Raw genomic sequence first — 21014 nt, forward strand, 5'->3', positions numbered from 1 at the left:
AATTTATATTAAATTCTGGGCATTGGTATACAAGTTATTGAATATAATAGGAGTCTCAAAATTTTCCCATTGGATGTTGTAGGACTTAGTGGCTCCTCTGGGCCACTCTTTGTGATTAAATTCACAGATTTTCATTTGCATAACATAGTTAATATTCTAGTTGGTTTTAAAAAGCAGTATACTGGTGAGAATAATACTGAGTAAGATAACAGATTGAATATGAAATGTCTTGAACTGAAAGTGAATAAAAGTTGAAAGAATTAAAATAAAAGGCCAAGCACAGCAGCTCATGCCTATAATCCTAGCTCTTTGGGAGGCCAAGGCAGGAGGATCGCTTGAGTCCAGGAGTTCATGACTAGCCTGGGCAACAAAGTAAGATCCCATCTCTACCAACAAAATATAAAAATAAAAAATTTAGCTGGGCATGGTGGCATGCACCTGTGGTCCCAGCTACATGGGAGGCTGAGGTGGGAGGATCACTTGTGCCTAGGAGGTTGAGGGTGCAGTGAGCCATGTTTGCACGATTGCACTCCAGCTTGGGTGACAGAGTGAGACCCTGTATGAAAAACAAACAAATAAAAAATGAATTAAGATTAAAGTTTGAGGTACACACACATACCCTAAAAGATATGGCAAATGGTAAAAAAACAGACTTTGTAGTTACCTTCAAGATGTGTAAAACAGAGTTTAAATCATTTTTATGATTTTTTCTTCCACTTGCTTCCTTAAAAGCCTGCCTCTCTTCCTTTCCTCCTTCCTTTTTCCTTTTTCTTGACCTCTACTTCTTCCTTCTCTCATTTCCACATCTATCATGCACCTGTTCTCTGTTGTTATGGAGCTTTGCACTGAAGAGGATGTATAGATGATTTTTTTAATTGCATATCATTCCTTTATTATACTGACCTGGAAAAAGGATTTAGTACAGTTATGCTCAAATGAACACTGGGCCTATGTGGCAGGGCCAAGCAACTAGAATATGATTCAGAAGTCAGTCAGTGAAAGACACACTTGGACAGGACCAAGAGGCATTTCACTGCCTTGAAACAAGGTGGGGGAGAGATTCTAAAATACACAGCAGGAGGCACTCCTACCCCTCATAGGTCAAGGAGCTTATCCCATATTGGTGTGAAGAATGGCTTATTTTCTGATGACCACATGTGGGGCTATTTCAACTGCCATGAGAAACCCCAGAAAGGTTATTGTTTTGGATTATTTATATACACTATACTTCTATAAAAGTAAATGTAACACATACACTAAAGCCAGGATTGATCTCAACCTGCTAGAGCCAGCTCTCTGGGGTGAGGGAGGAAGGAGTTGTTTGTCACATCACCATGCAGGTTGCATTCATCTTCCACTGGAGTGACTAGAGCCCCCAGGCAATGGCCTGACTCTGAAAAGCACAGGACTGGCTCTAGGAGCAGATCGGCTCTCTTGCGTCTCCTTATTGGTCATGGCTTAGCATGGTTCCTCCCCACAAGTCCTTAGTAAACAAAGCACTGGCAAAAACCCAAGTCACTACCTTTCGACTCTCTTGGACACGGAGAGCTTTTTCTCAGCTTGGACTGAGAACCTGTGCCCTAGAAGCATTATTCTGACTAGGTTGTAAAGAGAGTGGCTACAGGAGACAAAATGGCTAAAATGAAAATGGGAGCCACTGATCCCCATCTGCAGTTACAACTTAAGATGCTTACAGATGTGGTCAGTGTGACATGTCCAGGAGGGAGGTGCACAGGGGGATGTGACAGACAGGGAGGGTGCTCCTGGGGACAGTAGCTTGCCCGCCAGCCCTCACTTCTTGGCCTTACCCTCGGCAGCCGCAGCTTCCATGGCTTTACCCATCATCCCCCAAGAACTGCATGCGCCTGATGGGCTTCAAGTCCTTGTCCAATTCATAGACAATGGGAATAACCAGTTGACAGGTTCAGCTCCATGATAGCCTCTTCAGAGACCTTCCACATGCTTGACAATGGTTGGAAGGCTATTTCCATGGGCTGCAATCAGTACTCATTTCCCCTCCTTGATCTGGGGAGCTATTTCTTCATTCCAAAAGAGTAGAGCTCTGGTGGTAGTGTCCTTCAGATGCTCACAGGAAGGTAGCTGATCTTCAGTGAGGTCTGCATACCTGCCATCCTTACTGATGTTGCTGTAGAAAGGATGGTTGGGCTTCATTAGAGGTGGTGGGACATCACAGGTGCACCTCCAGATCTTTACCTGGGCCTCGCCATGCTTTGCAGCAGTTTCTGCTTTATTGACTCTGGTCAGACACCCATAGTGCCCTTATTGAGGTGTCAAGTCCTCATTACTGGCAGCCACATCTGATCAATAACATCTAGCACTGTCCGGACGGTCCAGATCACTCTCTTCTGCACTGAGGTGAAGCAGGTGTCAAATTCAGAGCCAGTGTCTCCCAGTGCCTGCCTGTAGCACTTTGCCTCCTTGTGGCCTGCTGGGCTCAGGTTGGCATTGTACCACCCACTGAAGCAGTTCTCCAGGTTCCACATGCTCTCTCTGTGGTGGATCAGCACCAGCTTGTAGGCAGCCATGGTGGCTGTCTGGGCATGTGGTGCCAACTGGTACAGATGATTAAATGAAGAACTGGTAGTAGAGGCTGGGCATGGTGGTGCACACCTGTAATCCCAGCACTTTGGGAGGCCAAAACAGGAAGACTGCTTGAGCCCAGGCATTCAAGATCAACCTGGGCAATATAGTGAGACCCTCTCTCTAAAAATAAATTAATTAATTAAAAAATAAATAAAATAAATAAATAAGGTGGGCATGGTGGCACACTCACCTGCAGTCCCAGCTAGTGGGGCAAGGGAGGGCTAACATGGGAAGTTCACTTAAGCCTGGGAAATTGAGGCAGCAGTGAGCTATGATCATGCCACTACAATCCAGCTTGGATGACAGAGTGAGACCTTGCCTCCAAAAAAACAACAACAAAAAAAACTGATAGTAGAGACAGAAAAGCATGTAATCTAATTGTACACCATGTGGTACAACATAAATGAGTGTCTTCTACTGATCATTCATCATGTTCCCTGTGGCCTTAGGCCCATCCTTCGGCATTGTGGGATGAGTTTTACAAATTCCAATTGGAGACACAATAGTATGAAGGATAACTAGAGCACTGAGGTGAGTTGATAATGCTATCTAAGCAAGGGTTAATTGTCAAGGAATGCCTAATCCCGGAAATGAATCCCAGTTTTGTGGGGCTTGAAGTTCATACTATTGCGAATGCCTGCTTTAAGAAAAAGAATAAGTTATAAGAACAAAATTGTGTTTGTTTAGAACAAGGAAAACAATCACAGCAACTTAAAAGTTTGAAAGTCAACAAATATGACAGATACCACAAAACTCAGAAGAATAACATAGTATTTTTTAAATGTCGGACACACCTCTCTAATGTTTTTTTTCTTACATTTTTGGGTTGAAATTTTGCTTGATTGCCTTTCCCTAGGATAACAATTTTGTAATCATTGCCATAGAAAATAAGAAAGATTATTTAATTTTTCTCCAGTGTGGTTGACTGAAATTTGTGTTTTTTATTATTGAGAGTTTAGAACCATTTCTCCAAAGTCACAACTTGTTATTTTTAATGACATGCCAATTTTTAACATTGTGTAAAATTTGGAAAAACTTCTATCAAGTTTCTTTTTCATATAAACTTTTACAGATACTCTTGCTATTAATAATACTGCTGCAAGTCTGTGTTCCATAAAGAACAACAACAAAAAAACTAGTAATTTCTGTGTCTGTGAGTTTTGTCAACAAAAGAAAAAACTTACAGTGCATTTTTAACTTGTATGCTGCATCATCCAGGAGAGAACTTTCATTTTGTCTCTGTATGCAAGAACCATATCTTCTAGTGACAAGTTTACATGTCTAATCATTTGGTAGTTTTCCACAGAGTAGCTTCTGGCTCTGTTCATTTTAGCCTAATTTCTCCTCCAAAACTGCTGTAATTCTAGTGCCACCCACCTCAGGTTATATTCATATGGTGGTACCAGTTTTTGTCTTACTTCCATGCTAAAATGCTGGGTGTCTCAGTGCAATGGATAATGGGAGTGGTTTTGGAAGCCATTTCTACACTGGAATGGCTAACAACAGTATGTTTGTGTGTGTATATATATATATATATACATACACATATATATATACACACATATACACATATATATATATACACATATATATATATACACACATATATATACTGTTGTTAGCCATTCCAGTATGTGTGTATGTGTATATATATGTATGGAATTGAAGATGAGTCATATAAATAATCCCACTAAATGAAAACTAAATGTATCCTCAACTTAATTCTCTTTTAGACAGATCTCTATACTGGCTGCAACCACTTCACCTAATGTGATGTAAAATGTAATCAAGGGGAAAGAGAATAGAAATTTTGAACTGATGCGGTTAAAATATATTTTGCAAAATTTATAAAAATGTAGGACAATGTGAATCATTGTTAGGATCCTCCCTGGGGCTTGGGAGTGTTGGCTTTAATAGCTTCGTGTTAAATCTGCATCTGCCCAGCATTACTGGTAAATGAACATTTTTCTGAAAGAAGTCTTTAATGTTATTGCAGGAAGTGTTTGAGCTGGGCCAGGCCACAAAGTCTAGTCCTGATTTTAAGGTTGATGCCAAAGAAACCTGGTTAGACCAGGTTTTAGGTTGTCACTTCTCTTGTATATTACTGAACCAACAGACAAATGTTGCAAAGGACATAGACCAAGTTTGTATGTGAGTGGATCTGGCTCTTTGGTGTCTCTGTATCGCTTGAGGAGGTGCCCTGGAAATTCTGTAGCCAAAGCAGCCTTTGAAGAATAAGAAATCTGCAAGGTCTTGGTAGGTCAAGGCGGGCAGATCATGAGGTCAAGGCGGGCAGATCATGAGGTCAAGAGATCGAGACCATCCTGGTCAACATGGTGAAACCCATCTGTACTAAAAATACAAAAATTAGCTAGGTATGGTAGCACACGCCTGTAGTCCCAGCTACTCGGGAGGCTGAGGCAGGAGAATCGCTTGAACCTGGGAGACAAAGGTTTCAGTGAGCCGAGATTGTGCCACTGCACTCCAGCCTGGTGACAGAGCAAAACTCTGTCTCAAAACAAAAAACAAACAAAAAAAACTGCAAGTTCAATAAGTGTGGAGCTTTGGTCTCACTGCTTTTTCGGAGCAGTTGGCTGTTGAAAGAATTGCATTTTTTCTTGGGCCTACTCCTTCTCATAAAATATCTTTGGGAAATCACGAGTAACAATATACCAGTATCCAGGAAGCACACTAAAAGGGCTTTTGAGAGCTGCGCTAATAACTGTCCCAGAGTTCTTTCACTCAGACTCATTCTCCATATTCTAAAAGTGTAACTTGAGGGATTTCCCTAAATTATAAGAAGTTTCAATTAATCATAATATGCACATTATTGTTGTAATTTACTATAAATAATCTAACATAATCTCTATATTAGTAGCATATCTTAGAATCCATAATTTCCATCCCTGTGGGCCATTGGTTTGGTAGGATGTTTCTGATTTCATTGACTAAACCCTAGATAAAGCACCATGATTCTTAAAAAGAAACATTATTTTGAGGTTGGCTTTGAAAGGAAATTCTTTACTCGGTCTATCCAAGTATGAGATCTGAGGTTGTGAATGGGGCTGTGAAGATGGAAAGTAAGGTTAGTCTTCTTCATGCGTGTTGGTCCTCTGTCCTCATACGTATCACACATCTCTCCCCGATACTGGGTAGAGTTAGGTATTTCTTTCTTACACCTTGAGGATACTTCTAATAGAATATTTGGTTAATAAAGGAATAATGATTAAACTGAATTAGCCTTGAAATAAAAACAGTTATTAAATATTGGATAACCATTTTATACAATACTGCTTTAGATGCTAAAATATCACATGTACTCTTTCTTTCATCTGACTGCTAATTTATCCTACACTGATATTTATCCTAGAAGGTAAACCATCAGAAATGGAGTGAGTTTGAGTTTGGTTTATGGTCACTAAATTCTTGTGTTTCACAACTGAGATACTGTAGGTGCTCAAGGGTGATTATGCTGACTCAAAATTCTGTATTCTGTAGGAATACAGCATGACTCAAACATAGATAATGATACTTTAGCTCATTTAGAACTTCATAATTTGGTAAAATATGTTCAAGAACCAGGATGTAAGCAATAATGGCTATTGGGAGCTTTCTACAGAGTTTGCACTAATATACATTAACTCTGTGGTTTTCATTCAGTCCCTACTTACTTTCACTTTGCACACAATTCTAATAAGATGGATTTCCTGATATGTAATCCTATAGCGTTTTAGAAATTGCGAAGTGGAGATATTGCAATAGATGGTCATACTTACAGCAGTGGGAAATAACCCCGTAAATCAGGCAGCAGGAGAAAGAGTTCACTAACTCTCATTGTGTGTTTTTCTGTGCCAGGTGTTAAATAAGTATTGACATATTTTCTTTTCATAAGGATTCTATGGGGTATGTACTCTGATTATCCACATATTATGGATGAGAAACAAAAACTTGATTTTAAATTTCTTGTCCAAGCTTTCACAGCTTGTGGTGGAGCTGAGATTTGAATGAGGTAGGTCAGAACTAGAATCTGAAGGCTTAATCTTGGGACTTCAGACATTTTCAGGATAAACAGCCCTAAGTACCTCCTTAGGGGCTGTAAGCCCAGGCCAGGTGCAGTGGCTTATGCCTGTAATCCCATCACTTTGGGAAGCGAGGCGGGTGAATCACTTGAGTCCAGGAGTTTGAGACCAGCCTTGCCAACATGGTGAAACACCATCTCTACTAAAAAATACAAAAATTAGCCGAGTGTGGTGGCGCACACCTGTAATCCCAACTACTCAGGAGACTGAGGCAGGAAAATTGCTTGAACCCTGGAGGTGGAGGTTGCAGTAAGCAGAGATCGTGCCACTGTGCTCCAGCTTGGACAACAGAGCAGGACTCTGTACACCCCTCCCTGCCCCGCAAATGGAGGCTTTAAGCCCAAAGAGCTCTCATCACTTCATTCATTCCCATGCAGCATAATAGCTAGGTGATGATTGTAATGAAGTTGGGATCATTGTCAAGGCCCAGGTTCCCTAGAAAACAGAACCTAAAGGAAAAGTTACAGTACATGCTAATGTTTTACTAATGACAGGGGAGCAAGAGTGAGGAAAAAGAAGTCATATGGGATGAAATGGAGACCACATATAAATTCGTGTGTTTTTAAGTTGGTCACAGCTTCACAACAATACTCAGCCTGTTTTCAGTTGCTCTGCCTGTCTCCAGAGAGGGCACTGAGAACCACTCTATTTTGGACCATTTACCTGGAGTTGGAAGGAAGGGTAAGCAGTTTCTCTGCTGCCTCCTGCCCATTTCTGGCCTTTTATTGGTCAAATCTGCCACATAGGCCATTAAGTCACAAAACTTCTGGGAAGTACTAGTGGGAAGCTAGTACTTCTGTGGGTACCATCTGGTCAGTGTTCACATTACTATCTGTCTTTTATCAATGAGTACTGGATTGGGGGGCTTCCTTTTTCTGTGGTAGGAACAGAGAGTTCTTATCAGGGAGTAGGGTGAACAGTCGATGTTTAGGTGTCTGTGGTACAGGTTGGCCTGAGCAGATCTCGGTGGTGCACAAACTGGACCTGGAAAGAGAATTGTAATGCACTTTGGAAAGATTTTTTAAATCAAAAATAGAAAATTAAAAAAACAAAACAAAGCCCATAAAATTATGATGACCATCTGACAGGCTGCTCAACTACTTGGAAAACTGAAGTGTGCAAAATGACACATTTCCCAAGGGTTCTGGTTTATCAAGGTTTTGTGATCCCTCTGTCTCTGGAACCTGGACTGCTTAGAACTACAAAGAGGAAAAGTAGCAGCACTTTGCATTCTTTGATTGACATGGGCAAACAATTTTTTTTTTTTTTTTTTTTCTGAGACGGAATCTCACTCTGTCACCCAGGCTGGAGTGCAGTGGCACGATCTCGGCTCACTGCAAGCTCTGCCTCCCGGGTTCACGCCATTCTCCTGCCTCAGCCTCCCGAGAAGCTGGGACTACAGGCGCCTGCCACCACGCCCGGCTAATTTTTTGTATTTTTAGTAGAGATGGGATTTCACCGTGTTAGCCAGGATGGTCTGGATCTCCTGACCTTGTGATCCGCCTGCCTCAGCCTCCCGAAGTGCTGGGATTACAGGCATGAGCCACCGTGCCCGGCCAGCAAACGATTTTTTAAAAATTACCCATCCTTTCTTGCAAGTATCCGAAGTCAGAGCGCTATTTTATGGAATGTACGTGTATGAATTCATGAGCTGGAAATCGGGAGGGAAGTAGAGGGGCTGAAGTGAAGGAGTTTGGGAATTTAATCTGCTGGACTTATTTTTCCATCGTCCTTCCTAGTCACAATCATCTTTACTTCCTCTACCTTCTCCTCCTCCTTAGCACCATCACCACCATCGTCTAGTACTTACTGAGAGCTTGCTATCTGCTAGATACTCTGTAAGTTGTTTAATGTACTTGAGCTCATTCATGCCTCACATTAAACTTATGAGGTAGGTACTCTTACTGCTCCAGATTTGTGGGCATGGGAACTGAAATTTAGAGAAATGAAATAATTTGCCCAAGTCCACAGAACTACTAACAGAGCCAAGGCTATAACTCAGCCTCGTCAAAATCCATGGTTCTATCTCTTGTCCCGACCACATACTCCTCTTGGAGTAGGTATGTTTGGATCTTTTTGTGCACATTTTTGTGTCTATCTTGTGCATTCTGTTTTCTCATGTGCCTTTGTTGTTAGGAGCTTAAAGGGAATATCTGTAATATTAATGTATTCATTACAATATGTATTATATATTATGCAATATATAGTATATAATGTTATAATGAACGCGTGATGAACTCCTACAATATTCTAGGCACTGAGTTAAAAGAGTGATCCAAATAGGCAAAAATCTTTATCCTCGTAACATTCTGTATTAGGCAGGGTTTCCAGAGAGACAGAACCAGTGGAGATATGTATGCACACACACACACACACACACACACAGAGAGACATAGATAGATATGGATATAGATGTATGAGAGGGGATTAATTAGGGGGATTGGCTCATGTGATAATGGAGGCTAAGTTCTATGAGAGTCCATCTGTAAGCTGGAGAAGGAGGGATGCCGGTAGCATGGGTCAATTCAAGTTCAAAAGCCTCAAAACCAGGGGAGACTATGGTATAACTCTCAGTCTGTGGCCAGAGGACTCTCAGACAGAGAGAGGGAGAGAGAGAGAGAGAGAGAGAATTTGCTTTCCTTCTGCCTTTTTGTTCTATCTGGGTCCCTCTCTAGGTGTATGGTGCCCACCCACATTGGATGAAGATGAATCTTCCTTACTTAGCCCACTGACTCAAATGTCAGTCTCTTCCGAAACACCCTCACTAACATACCCAGAAATAATGCTTTTTCACCTATCTGGGTATCTCTTAATCCAGTCAAGTTAGCACCTAAAATTAAGCATTGTATATTCTAGTGGGGATGTTGCACTTAAAACGGTCTAACATATCACACATTATGCATGTTTTCCTTGATTATTATCAAGCGCTAAGCAGAAAAATGATGCAATTGAAGGATCAATAAATTGTACAGGTGGTGGTGGGTTCCAAGAAGGCCTCACTAGGGAGAGACAACCTCTGGATAAAGTCCTGAAGGAATTTTAGATTTGTTACCTGGTATTTTAACTTGCAGGAAGGCAAGAAAGATGGAGAAGAAGTTTGACTGATTGCCACAAACTCTGATAACTACTCTTTGTGATTTAAAAACCCACTATGAACTGTAGGAAGAATGTAATTTGAAATACACAATTATAAATGCAGATTTGTTAAGCATAGAAGTAGCCTGTTTAAAACTATTTAAGAGTGAATCAAAAGTCGTGATGTAAATGGACCCCACTCAAACTTCCCTTCACTCCATCATGCCTGTACCATAAGAGGAAAAACACTACCTCCACCCTTTACTGTTGTTAATTGTATGCATATATCCCATCTTCCTTCTGAAATTCCATTTTTCTGAATACTGTCTTACAGCAGTTTTTTTTATTGTACAATGTAACATCCTTAAACATGACTTAAAATTGAACTGAAGAGCTGCTGTGTCAGGCATGTTGTCTGAATTGCTGGACATGGAGCTATCTCCCTGGTTTAGAGGAATTCCATTCTAGTTGGGAGCATAAAACATTCACGCAGAGAAAGTGGTAGTATGCTGACCTGTTTAATAAAACATGCGCACACACACACACACCATACCTAAATTAGTAATTGTCAAATAATTACAGTAATTTAATATATATCCTGTTAAACTTATTATATAATTGGATTTTTCTGAGACAGGGTCACCCTGTCTCTGTCTCCCAAGATGCAGGCTGGAGTGCAGTTGTGGGGTCATAGCTTACAGCAGCCTCCAACTCCTGGGCTCAAGTGATCCTCCCACCTCAGTCTCCCAAGGAGCTGGGACTACAGATGCATGCCACCACCCTCAACTAATTTATTTTTATTTTTATCTTTGTAGAGATAGGGTCTTGCCATGTTTCCCAGGCTGGCATGAACTCCTAGGCTCAAGCTATCCTCTTGCCTTGGACTCCCAAGTAGCTGAGATTACAAGTGTCAGCCACCACACCCAGTCTAGAATTGGATTTTGTAAAAAATATTTAAGGATTCTTTGGAGGCTTGAGCTCATGCCCATGGTTGACATTTGAGGAAGATGAGACTTACGGAGATGAAGTTATTTTCCCTTAGCCCCAGGGATAGTCAGTGGCACAACTGACCCTTGAACCCAGGACTTGTAAACATGGGTACTATTTTGTTCAAGGCTGTCTTGATAATTTAGCAGGTGCATTTGAGGTCTTAGGTTTTCATTTTTAGCTGTATTTATTACTGAGACATGGAGTTACTGACATGGCTGTAAGTAAGCATCACCTTTTATTAGATGCCGATGCCAGAGTTGACTTTGTTTGCACTTTATACTTATATTGTGAGATGTTTGGTGACCATCCTTTATGGTATTTTACAACTTAGTAGTTCACATTTTGTTGTTTACTGACCTAAAAAAATCATAGCTAACATCTGAAGCAAAGATGAAAGCACATTTTCTTTTATCACACATCTCTGCTTTTACTCACAGAACTCTTTAAATTAAGTCATTAACATATGCAAACACTTCTTTTCCCAAAGTGTTTTTCTACTCTGCAATTATTATGTTGTTTTTGGTAAGATAAATAAGCCCTACATTAAAACGCCAGATATTAAAATGAGAAACAGTAGCACTTTATAAAATATTAGAAAGCTTTGAAAAACACAAATAAATAGAAAGCATCCCCTTGTGGCTTCAGGCAGTGCATGTTAAAGAGTTTGTCCCCCTGTACTCTGTCTTCCCGTGGGCTGAGTACTGGGATGTGGCAAAGTCTCCCCTGGAATTGACTGGCAGACCACTTTGCTGGGGGTGGATGGGGAAAGAGAGGCTTCTGCATTCTTTTGTCCTGATCAAACCAAAGCAGTTTCTCCAGCTGTGAGGTCAAGTTTCTAGCCTTTTAGTAAAATTAAATTGTTTGCTTTGTCTGATATCAGTTCTGGTTTCAGACAGAGGGAAATAACAGTGGGAAAGCAGCCTGTGTGGGGAACGCAAGCAAATGTGCTGTGGGCTCTCAGACGAATAGTGAATCATTCTGGGGATCTCAAATGCTCACTTAACATGCAGAGCTTGGTAACCAGCTTAAGATAGATGACCTGTCACTTTCAAGAACATGTCAACTGTTTGTTGCAGGGGAATATTTCCTAGTCGGTTCATGGGATTCTTAATAAAGATGTTGGAACCAGCAGTCCTGCTGTGTTTCGGCTTCTAACCAGAAGCTGAATAAAGGTCAGAAGGGTTACTGCCCCTCTCAAATGGATCCCAGAATCTCTCACTTTGGATAGTGGTTGTGGTTTTATCTGCTTTGGTGTTTGTTATTATTATTTTCTGTCTTCTTAGTGCTTCTGAGTTGCTCAGATTTGGCAAATTTTGAATAGACATATGTATGAACCCCAAATAATTGTACTGAGAAATGCAGAAAATATTGAGCAAGACGCTGCTGAATTTCCATGAGTAAGCAAATATATTCTAAGAGCTCACAGGTGAAAATTTCTTTTTATTTAATATGTCATTTTTATTGGAAGGTAATGATTATGTCCAGGCCATAAATACAGTGTAAATTCTCTTCAATAGACATTAAAAAGATGACTTTCAATTGGAAGCAGCTTTTTAAAGGGCTTAAAGGATACTGAGGTATAAATTTTCAGACCTGTACAGTCTGTACGTGTAAGACTAGGAAGAAATGAGTGAAACCCAATACAGGCTCATGCATGGGAACACATGTTTATGACCATAAGCTGTAGTTTCACAAAACATGTTGAAGAAGGACATATAATGGACATATAATGGCTAAGAGTTTTAAATGTATTGTTGTGTGTGTTATTTTATAGTTATAATAAAAATATCCAATGGGTTATCAGCCCTATCATCATTTTTCAAATGAGGATACTGAGGTGTGGGATAATTTCTTAAAAATAGAGCTGTGCTTCACAAATACCCAGGAAATAAACACTTGTTCAGTCACTAAGTTCTGACTCCGTGTTGTGTATTTTGTCTGTATTAAGATTCTGTTCAGCTGCCCAGATAAAAAGTGATAAAAGTTTTCTAGCTGATATTCCTACTATAAGATATCTTACTGTCTGTTTCCAACTAGCTCTGAAGGGTCAGCTAGTTTTATTAGAATCATTGAGCATGCCCAGGATGTGGTTGTATAGGCTCAGCTTAAATTTACATCAATTGGCAATACTTTCTCTTGGTTCAGGATCAGCTGTATATTCCTCTCATTCCTTATTTCTGCCTGATTGTAGACTCCTTGAAGGCAGGATTTATTTCTGATGCACTATTGGGTCCTGTGTCTGGCTTAGTCAGAACCTGGCATATGATCACTGCTCAGTAGGTATTTTTGGAAGGAAAGGAAAAGAAAGAAGGGCTAGCTATGTAGATGCAACAGCAGCTCAGCGTCTATCTCTGATTCCTTTCCAAAGGTTAAATTAGATGAGGAAGACATGTTTTCTGGGCATCAGCTTTACCTCCGAGTACATGGGGGATCTGTTCCAGTATCTTTGTTCTTTTGTGGTTCAAAGCTTTGAATAATGTATGTTTTGATGAACAAAATGGACACTGTGGCTCTATGAAGAACTTAACTACAAACACTGCAGTTTGTGTCATTTTTTTCAGCCATTTAAGGTGGTGTCAAAAATTACAGTAGCTTACATTTTTAAAAATATTTGACTCTTAAATAATGTTCACTGTGTCATTGACCCTAGGAAAGATTTTAGCTTACATTTATGGCTTCTTACTGCTACTGCAATAGAGCCAACAACCACAGATCTGCCCATCACTTTCTTATAAATATGGTTATTTCAGATTTCCAGTGTGTTCTGGTCACCTGGCTTGCTCTTCTCTTAAAATGTGTTTAATGCTCTCTTGGCCAGTGGTTAGGCTCATACTTCTTATATTTCTATTATCCAGGAGACTTTATCATCAAGATAGTTATAATCTTTCTTCTATTTTTCATTAAGGTCTTATAAGCCTATTATTGGTGACTGAAGCTCACCAAGACCTCCATACCCTTGCCTCTCTTCAGCAGGTGCTATCTCTTATACCCCAGTTGGAAATGTAGGTTCATTTCAGACAGCAGTTTTCACATAAGGCATTACATACTATTTTAACTATATCAAGGGCCTTGATTTTCACCATCCTCTTAAAGATTTTTAAAAATATCTTCATTCTGAAGTCTCCGAATTTTTATTTTATATGCATTGACTTCTTCTGTTATTTCCTTGCAAAAATACTTTGGTGTTTGTCTTAGTCCATTGGGATTGCTATAACAGAATACCATAAGCTGAGCAGCTTATAAATAACAGAAATGTATTTCTCACATTACTAGAGGCTTGGAAGTCTAAGTGCAAGGAGCCGACAGATTCAGTGTCTGGTGAGGACCTGCTTTCTCATTCATGGATGGTGCTTTCTGGTTATGTTTTTACATGGTGGAAGGGATGAAGCGTTTTTCTCAGGTTGCTTTTATAAGGGCACTAATCCCATTACTGAGGACTGCTGCCCTGTGATCTAATCACTTTCCAAAGGCCCTGCTTCCTAATATTACCACCTTGGGGGTTACGAATTCGACATAGGAAATTTGGGTGCACAAAACGTTCAGACAATAGCAATGTTTTTCCAATTTAGATCTTTGGCCTTGTCATCATACCCCCTGCCACTCCTCTCTCCATATGCTTTCTGTAAGAAACACTTTTCCAACCTCTTTAAAAATATTCTGTTTTCCTCCTTCAGCTTGGAAAACCAAGTTTTAAGCTTGTTCCACAAGTGATTTTGTGCTTTATAATAAGTGAGTTATTTTACATATAGCACAAAGCACATTGCCTAGATTCTTATATATTTATTTCACTTTTCTCGATCCAAAATACGTTCATAAATTTGAACCACAAAAGCATTAAAGTGTCAAACATTTCTGTATTTGCCAAGCCATAGCTTTGTTTCTCTTCTGGAAGGTAGCAGAAGTTACTTTTGATGGAGTTATCTTTTTTGACTGGACCAGGAAAAAGGTCCCCATGATGATGAGCAGGAAAGCATCTTTTCTATCTATACCAGGCAGTTCTAAGGTAAGCCAGACCAAAGCAGATGATTCTGTCCCTGCCTTCACCAAAATCACTGTTGGATTGTAGATGAGAAAAAAAAATGACTTAAACCTTGGACTGGGACAATTCATTTTCTGACAGCTGGAGGCTCTTATGAACAAGTGAGACCAATATTTGTGGGTTATCTTGGATTTGGCGTACTCATCTCTTCACAGTCAGGAGCAGAGTCTTCAGAGATGTGATCAAAAACATCATTAAGTACTAGGGGGAAAAATCCATCTTTTTACATTTGGGTTTGAACTTTATGTTTGTCACTGTTTCAGAATTGCTGAAATTACTAGAACAGGGTCTTTGGAGTGGAAGAATTTTGGTTTCTTCATTCTATCCAAATAAGTACAGAAGAAGGTCAACAAGGAATCAGGCCATAGTCTGGAAGACTGATATCCCAGAGTGGCTGTGAGGTAGATGAGGTAAAAAATCAACCTAAAGGGACTGGTTAGGTTCTGAGCTGGAAGAATGTTTGGAGGAAGTAACCGTGAGAGACAAGATGGATAGTTCTCTTGCTTGATGATGTCGTTGAGTCAGAATGCCATCATGCAAACTGATTCGTGTGTGTGTGTGTGTGTGTGTGTGTGTGTGTGTGTTCAATGAAGGATAATTGATGTTACGTTTTATAACAGGGATTTTGTGTGAGGAAGGTTAAATTTGAAAACAAATGCGAATGTACTCACCACATGACCGAGTGTCTCCCACCTTCAAGATTCCCATTTGCAGTTGACCTTTGACATTCCTTGTGCCTCTTGCTAATGCTTGGAGTGAACACTTTGGACCTGGTATGTGAAATTCCACTTGCTCTGTGGTTCTCAGTGCTTTGTGGTCTTTAATCAGTTCTGTATGCCTGCCCTGTCTTCCTCTTCCAAGACAACAAGACTTGGCTGTCAGCTTGATCTGTCCATTGTAGTTTATACAGATGTTTCTTTTGTTTTTGTTTGAACGCCCTCAAAGAAACCATGTTGACTGTGCTCCATCACGTGAGGCGGTGCCCATGTGTCCTTCATAGTAACACTGTGAGGCATAATTATCCACACTTCAGAGATAATACACAGCCAACACAATTTAGCTTGCTTTATAGAGCTGAGGCAAATCATTTCCCCTCACCCTCAGGCCAGCTCTCTAGTGAGAGATTACCTCTTGGTGACACTTCAGTCTTTGGTTTAGCAGCTAGAATTCTTTTATAGTTTGGGAAGGATATGGGATCACATTTCTATGAGTGGGTGCTGGAATATAGACTCCCATTTTTCACCCTTATACCCTCAGTTAACTTCTCTGTGTGAGTGAGCTTCTGATGGGATAAAGTCTTTGGAGAAACCTTAGAATTCTGGTTTTGTTTTTGTTCTATTAAGGTCAAACTCACATAGTATAAAATTCCCCATTTTAAAGTGTACCTTTCAGTGGCATTTAGTACATTCACAGTGTTGTACAACTACTACCTCTATTTAGTTCCAAAACATTTTCATCACCCTACCATCACCCATACCCATTAAACTATCACTCCTCATTCTGCCTCCCCTCATTCCCTGGCAATGACCAGTCTGTTTCCTGTCTTTTGTTTTTGTTTTTATAAGAATAGATTATAGCCATATTAAGAATGAGATGCAACTTGACTCATTTATCCAATGACTCATTTATCCAAATGTTAAAAGAGAAAGTAAGAACTTAGGCACTGGAACTTCTTTTATATTCTTATATATCTAGGAGTTGGGCCAGGTGCAGTGGCTCACGCCTGTAATCCCAGCATTTAGGGAGGCCGAGGCAGGTGGATCACTTGAGGTCAGGAGTTTGAGTCTAGCCTAGCCAACATGGTGAAACCCTGTCTCTCCTAAAATACAAAAATTAGCTGGGTATGGTGGCATATGCCTGTACTCCTAGCTACTTGGGAGGCTGAGGCATGAGAATTGCTCGAACCTGGGAGGCGGAGGTTGCAATGAGCCAAGATCACGCCATTGCACTCTAGCCTGGGTGACAAGAGTGAAATCTTTTTTCACCACTTTTTTTTCACCACTCCTTCCATGTGGTGGGTACATTCACATTCGTTTTCAAATTTAACCTGTTATAAAACGTAACATTAATTATCCTTCCTTCCGAAACACCTTTGATCTGACATTTAAGAAATAAATAGATATATTTTTGTTTAAGCAGGTATATAGGTAGTTAAAATATAATTATTCAATTAACTTTTTCATTTTAAAATTTGGGTTTTTTTGGCGAATTATATTAACAGTCCAGGAAAAATGAAAAATTTATTAATTACTATCCTATTTTAAGTACTTCCTTTTTTTCTTAAAGGGAAATATTTTTGAAATATTGATTGAATATTTATGAGACGATGAGTGTACCAGGTGTTAAAAAGAAAATGAAGGAAATATGAGATGTCTTTTTCTCAAACATTGGTGGGTAGTTTTTGTCCTTTCAGCAGGATTTTTGCTTCAGGAGTTTTTGTTGGTTCTTCATTGCTGCATTAAAGTTACTTTCAGAGGGCTAAATCTCATAAAATGCCAGGATATCAAGGAGAAAATTGAACTCTGGCTCAAATCAATTGCATATTATGTTAGGAGAGAGAGACCTCATGAAAATGCTTCATGTTAAGGGGCAGGAGCTGGATTTTCCTTTGATTCCAGATTTTAATATCAACTGTCAGTATTTAATAGTAAAAAGACATGGCTTCACATGTATTTTTAATTTCCTCAAATTTGAAAGTTGTGTGAGTCTTAAACTGGCCCTTAGAAGTGGATTTCAGAATTGGTGTTTAAAATATAAAATTCACAGAAACTCCTAGTGGGGGGTCAGCTGGAGTGTCATTTTCAGGAATAAGCAATATTTATATTGTTCTTTGTTCAATATTTTGTACAGTTTTCATTTGGTAAATCTGGTTGTTATTAAAGTGACAAAGCTAATGGAATCACCTGCTGAGGCGCTGTCTCCCAGGAAGGCACCTCTAACAAAACCTTTCCTTTCCTGACGGGAGATCATTATGAGATCCTGCCTCGTAAGAGGGACCCCTAAAGGTAGATCTGGAACATTCCTCCATCCTACCTGAGTGTCACTTGGCTTTAATCCTTCTGCCACCATCTAGATACCCATCAGCCTCCAGCTTGGATTCCTTTCAAAAGATACTTAGAAAAAAAAGAAACAACTTTCAGGTTTTGCTAATCTTGAGTTATCTACAGTTCTATGACTTTTTCCATGTGTGTATAGAGAAGGATGTGATTGTGTTCCAGTTCAATCTATCTTAAAGAGTGGTCCGCATAGAGTCAGCAGGTATGGGTAGGCCAGGCTTCTGCCTTTTTAAAATTTTTTTTTCTTCAAATTTTATTTTAAGTTCAGGGGTACATGTGTGGGATGTGCAGGTTTGTTACATAGGTAAATGTGTGCCATGGTGGTTTGCTGCACAGATCATTCCATGACCTAAGTATTAAGCTCAGCATCCATTCGCTATTCTTCCCGATGCTCTCCCTACCCCCAGCCCCTGCCTACAAGCCTCAGTGTGTGTCGTTCCCCACCATGTGTCCATGTGTTCTCATTGTTCACCTCCTGCTTATAAGTAAGAATATGCAGTGTTTGGTTTTTTGTTCCTGCGTTAGTTTGCTAAGGATAATGGCTTCTAACTCCATTGATGTCCCTGCACAGGACATGATCTCGTTCCATTTTATGGCTGCATGGGATTCCATGGTATATATGTACCACATTTTCTTTATCCAGTCTGTCACTGATGGACATTTAGGTTGAATCTATGTCCTTGCTATTGTGAATACTGCTGCAATGAACATACATGTGTGTGTATCTTTATAATAGAATGAATTATACTCCTTTGGGTATATACCCAGTAATGGGACTGCTGGGTCAGGCACCAGCATTCCAGATGATTCTAATGTAGGTGATGTGCAGACCACAGTTTAAGAACCACTGTTCTAGCCCCTGAAATCATTTTGGGCCTGATTTTGTCCCCCAGTGTATTTGTTTTCCCTCCCAGTTTTGAAGCATGTGAACATTTGGCTAGAAGGCCATGACCTAATCCCAGCCATTAGGAAAAATGTTGACGGATACAAGAGTGAATCAGAGCCCTGAGGCAAGCCACTGGAGACTTCTCTCCAAGTTGACATTCTGCCTTATGAATACTGAAATTCAATCCGTTTTAAACCCCTTTCTTTGGCTTGTCATTTGGCCCACATTTTTCCTGTCTTATCCTCTAGGATCTCATGAGAGATTTTGTCAAATGCCTTGCTGACATCCAGATATGCCAGATTTGCAGAATTACCCTGATGTACCAGTTCAGCAAACACATTTCATTTTTTTTAAAGGAAAGAATTAAAAAGAGTGAGAGAGAGAGAAAGGAAAATAACATTTAAAAAGGAAAAGAAAAATGAGATTTAATTTGGTGTGATATTCCTTTTCTTGCTAATCCAAAGATATAAATTTGAACCCACAATTTTTTTTTGGTTATTTCATCTGGAATCCTGAGATTATAAGATATATTTCACAGTAGTCTCTAAAGCTCAGCAAAGAAATCCATGTGGATTTTCCAGGGAGGTTTCCCCTCCCCAAAGGAACATGTGCAGACTTAAGTGTGCTAAGTCATTAATACTAGCCTCCTTCTTTGTGTGATGGGAAGGGGGTGGTCATTCACCCTCAAGCAGTGATTTTTTTGGGGAGCAGTGCAGAGAGGGGCATTTCCCTGTATAAATCTGAAGGCTTCAAAGTGGTCACTTCATACCATCTCATTTTGAGTCAGACCACCCTCATTACTGCTAAGAAGCCTTAATAAGTGTGTCTGTTCTTCTTGTGTATTGGAGAGGAAACAGGTAGAGAGTTGTTACCCTAAAGAGAAGGGAAAATTCTTTGAGCACATTTGAATGACAAAATTATATTTCTCATCGAGTTTCTTTTTAGAAAAAGAGAAGAAAATAGATGTGTCTTGGAATTCTGTCCATGAGACCACAGAAAAGAACTTTGACTCATAACTTCTTTAAGCAAATTCCTCCCCCAGCCCTTTGCCCCATGATGTGTTGATTCATTGTGAAAATCTAAAGCAAACCAAATTTCAGCACATACAGAAGCCAGAGTAGTCAACATCAGGGAGATCATGCACTGCTATCATCCCTGGAAGACTGATGTTTCAAAGGCTCAGCTAATGTGCTTCCTGATGTATGGGTTTAAAAAGTGGGAGAAGCAAATTAATTACATTCAAAAGGAATTTAAAGGAGACTAATCAGTGCAGTGGAAGAGACCAGGAGCTGTTTACAGATGTGCCAAGATGTAGAGAAATCAGTATTGGCTTTGTCTGGAAGAAGGAGTGGGGCTCCTCTTCTCTAGCTAATTAAAGCAAGCTTATCTGTAAATTTAGTTATTCATAAAGCTTGCTTCCACGGAGCTGCTGTTTTTCTAATAGGATGGGAAGGCTGGGTTTCTGTAAATGTGGGTCAGTCATGTGATTAAGTGACCCAGATTTCCGCAGACAACCAAAAGAAAGAGCAGAGAGAGGATGTGCCAGCTCCTGACTGCACAGCACAGCATGGGCACACCTAATGCCTCCTCCATATGCTAAAGGCAGAGATTCAATGTGAATGTTTTCACTTGAAAATTGCATCATAGTATTACTCCTATAAGAAAGCAGCACCAAGCATCAGCTCTTTCTATTTCCTTTCAATTACTTCTCTTTCTAAAGTCAGGAAGAGACCTTTTAAGCATTTAAATTACGGTACATCTTTAAATGCTGTAGCTATGTTTGAGTTATCTGGCATCCCAGGAAATGGGCTGGTGTTTCCAAGTGTCCGTAGGTAGAGAGTCTAGAAGTGGACTCATGCTGATTTTATTTCATTTTTGAGACAGAGTCTTATTTTATTTTATTTATTTTTGAGACAGAATCTTGCTCTGTTGCCCAGGCTGGGGTGCAGTGGCACAATCTTGGCTCACTGCAGTCTCTGCCTCCTGGGTTCTAGCGATTCTCGTGCCTCAGCCTCCCAAGTAGCTGGGATTACAGGCGTGTACCACCACACCCAGCTAATTTTTATATTTTCAGAAGAGATGGAGTTTTGCCATGTTTGCCAGGCTGGTCTTGAACTCCTGGCCTCAGGTGATCCACCTGCCTCGGCCTACCAAAGTGCTGGGATTATAGACATCAGCCACTGCACTTGGCTACCTCTTGCTGATTTTAGACACCTCATCTCATCAGCATTTTCTTATCTGTTTTTACATTTTCATTATAATGTAGCAACTATTTTCATTGCATG

The 21014-nt window shown here is 40.0% G+C and overlaps 1 protein-coding gene and 1 pseudogene across 3 annotated transcripts in view; one reads left to right on the forward strand and one right to left on the reverse strand.

Annotated features, from left to right (window-relative positions):
• Positions 1–21014, forward strand: part of FAT3 (FAT atypical cadherin 3) — a 679183-nt gene that overhangs the window by 143559 nt on the left and 514610 nt on the right. The gene's annotated exons all lie outside the window — the stretch shown is intronic.
• LOC100972573 (phosphoglycerate mutase 1-like) lies at positions 1719–3562 on the reverse strand (annotated as a pseudogene).

Source organism: Pan paniscus, chromosome 9 (genome assembly GCF_029289425.2).
Source record: "Pan paniscus chromosome 9, NHGRI_mPanPan1-v2.0_pri, whole genome shotgun sequence".
NCBI classification, from domain to species: domain Eukaryota; kingdom Metazoa; phylum Chordata; class Mammalia; order Primates; family Hominidae; genus Pan; species Pan paniscus.